Consider the following 3,519-nt stretch of genomic DNA (forward strand, 5'->3'; position numbering starts at 1 on the left):
TCATCTAAGAAACATCTCCAAACTCCGTCCCACTTTAACCCTATCAGATGCAGAGAAGCTTGTCCACGCCTTTATCTCCTCAAGACTGGACTATTGTAATTCACTTTTCTATGGGATCACTGGCAAGAACATCCAGAAGCTGCAATACATCCAAAACAGCGCTGCCAGGATTCTGATGAAGGTCCGGAAATATGAGCACATAACACCAATATTACACTCACTACACTGGCTCCCTGTCGCTTTCCGGATAGACTACAAAGTCCTTATAATCACCCATACGTGCATTACAAACTATCAATCTTAAGGGTGTGCAAAACCCTGTAAGCACCACTAACAGCCCAGTTGGCTCTCATAAAAGCTTGCTAACATGCTAACCAGTGTCCTGTGGCAATACAGTTGGTAGTAAAAATGTGCTGTGAAAAGTGTTCTTACATTTTCGCAGGGTGAACCCACAATACAGAACTACATGGTGCATATCCTGGATGGCTAGTGGGGTTGACTACTGGATGGCAGGTGTGTTTATCTGTCCTTGGGCCTCATTTATAAAACGTACTTACGCACAGAATTGATCTTAGACTGTGCGTGCGATCAAATCCACGTCTAAGTACAGATTTATAAAAACCGTCTTAGACGTAGAAAAGGACGTATCTCTACGTCTGGTTTTAGTTCGTGTAAGTACATTTCCTTGTGGCAATACTGGAGTACTGCAGGAATTTAGAACTCAAAGCGCCGACACGCAGTTTCATTATCATCATCGTGCACCACCGTCACCATTAGGGCTAATGTTTCGCTCAATAAAATCAATTCAACTATTAGAACAATTCACACATGAATGAGATTCACGTCTAATAGGTATTCCGTTTTTATTTCACAAGTGTAAAACATTTCGCTCAATCTATAGCCTATAGAAAGTCTAATAGTGGCTTAGTTTTCATTAGGAGATATAGCTGCATTGGCGTTGTTAGAGGATATTGCCAACTGCGCAATAAGGAGAGAACGGGTTTTTTCGTGATCGCGCACACTTTTTGACACAGGATGATGTATGGCTGATAAGCAGGTAGGCCTACAGCTTGTCGAGAGCGTTGTGCCCAAATAGCCTCTACAGAGGCGCACCAGATGCAACCAGGCCATACACGTTCAGGTTTTGTCTGTTCTTGGATTCCTGGCTACAGGAACGTTCCGATGAGAAATTGGAATTCATTTAGCAGAATTTTGCCCGATGTTCTTCGCAGTATTATCACTTTATATGCCCGTAATGTATTAGATTTCCATACAGTGCCCAGGAAAAGCTAAATGTGTAGGATTTCCTGCGTAAAACAGGGTTCCCAATGTATTTTCATCCAGATTGCGCACACTCAAACAGCCTAGGAAGACCACTTTAATACAGCACATGCCCGTGCGCGGTTGGTAGTGGAGCACAGCAAAGGCATGCCTAAGGGAAGGTGGCGATGGCCAGCGAGACTCCGATGCTGGAGCAGCAGTGCGACAGTTGCGGCCGCTGGTGCTTCGGAGACGTGCCTTCTACATGTCAAATACTTTGCTTTTGCCATTACTCCACCAGACAGGCTTTTCTAACGATGTTTTGGCCCGCTGCTGTTCCATCAGCAGAACGTCGATGTCAGCCTCACTTTAATTCTTCTGTTTACATGTTTCTTTCTTGCTTGCCACTGTCACAGAGAGTTTGTGCATTGAGGATGCGCTCTGTTTGTGCATTGATAATATGCTGATTAGATTAAATAGGGGCGTTTTGAGGGCGGAGATTCAGTTGCGCACAATTTCACGACAATTTGTGATTTATAACCGAAGGATTGGCGTACACGTTTTTTTTGTGTGTACGTCTGTTTACTGTGGATCTCACTTACGCTCATTTCAGGAAATGTCTTAGACAAAATGTAGGATGGTTTCTACGCAACGTTTTATAAATGAGGCCCCTTCACATGACCATATACCATCAAAATTAATTTGAAGATGATAGCAAAACTAGTTACCTATAAAATTGTACCTCAGTGTCAAATTGCTGCATAGTGTTACTTTAAATGAGAAAGACTGATGATTACAAAAATGCAGTAATCAGTTATAATTAGTCATAAGTTATGCCAGATGATTTTTACCATTATATGAGTATTATTCATTTTAATTATGGTTGCAGTGGGACAATTTCATGGAAACTGCTGGAACAATCATCAAATTAAATTGCTATTGCTAGTGCTTTTCAAAGTCTACAGCAAAGAAAGTTCCCTTCGTGAAAAAAGCAAACGTCACCTTTAGCAACAATTTATGGAAAGCCCAATACCCCCAATCTTCCACCCTGGTATGTATCTATCACCTCCTGCAAGTGTAAAAAAAAAAACACAAAATTACTTTTTGGGTGAAAACAGAGTTTGCTCCTTGTGCACAGACTTGGGCAAACTGAACCAAACTTTGTGTTCCCACACAAAGGGACCCTAGGCTTTTTCTTCATGAATTAAGAGTAAGGGCAAAGAGAATGTGTGCTCCCGTCCCAGGACAACTTTATGATTTAGGCAGGTTCGCGAGGAACATGGTTTCCCCCTTGTGAATTCAACTAACTATGTTGTAAGGTTTTCAACGGTGAATGTGACCTCTAACTGTTGTAATCGTCATTTTGAAGGCCTGATCAAGTTATAATTATTATTGGTATTTGTTAACATTGTATAATGTGTATTTCTTCTGCCACATGACCACACCCCTGAGCTGTGAGCCTGTGATGGTATGGGCCAATTAGGGTAAGTTCAGTTACCTGTTAAAATGGGTTAGCATGGTAGTAGTAAGAGAAGCTTCTGTGCAGAGAGCTTCTTGATTGTGAGCTTAGTCTATGCTCTTCTATATCAGCTTTAGAAGCCTGAGGTTCTGCTCTGTGTACGGCCTCAATTTAGTGACAAGTGTACTAAGCTAATACTGTCTATACATATACAGCTGTTTGTAAATATCTTTTTGTTTTTCATATTCTCAGTCTTTATGCTTATATTTTTCACATTTTTGATTATGCTCCTGGTGGAGGACATACATTTCCATCCACCGAATGTTGTCTCTCTGCAGCCTTTTGTGCCTTCCCTGAAAAGACTCTCGACACGGACACCCTTTGACTGCGATCAATAATACTGCTCCTACGAGTAAGGGCTGTTTAAGTTTCCTAGTGATGAGTTTGCTTGATTGATCTGTTAAAACTCATCATGACTCTGGGCCAGTAGACAAAAAAGCCAACATTTCATCCAAAGGCCAATCGTCCAGAATTTGGAATTTATAGTCAAGAGCAATTTTATAATGTTTCAGTAGTGATACAGGAACTGGGCTTATTTGGATTATTTTCCTGTCATGAAATAGTTATCTGTAAAGTCTGTGTTGTGGATGCAAAAGAAGTCATTGGGCAGATGTTCTATATGACGGCACAGCTATCCTGACATCATGGCAACTTGCTGCTGAAAGCCAAACCTGTCTCTTCAAGGAGTAAAATGCATGTTGCACACACACACATGCACACAAATGTACACACACACACAC

The sequence above is a fragment of the Sprattus sprattus genome (assembly GCF_963457725.1).
Source record: "Sprattus sprattus genome assembly, chromosome: 16".
In the NCBI taxonomy this organism is placed as follows: Eukaryota; Metazoa; Chordata; class Actinopteri; order Clupeiformes; family Clupeidae; genus Sprattus; species Sprattus sprattus.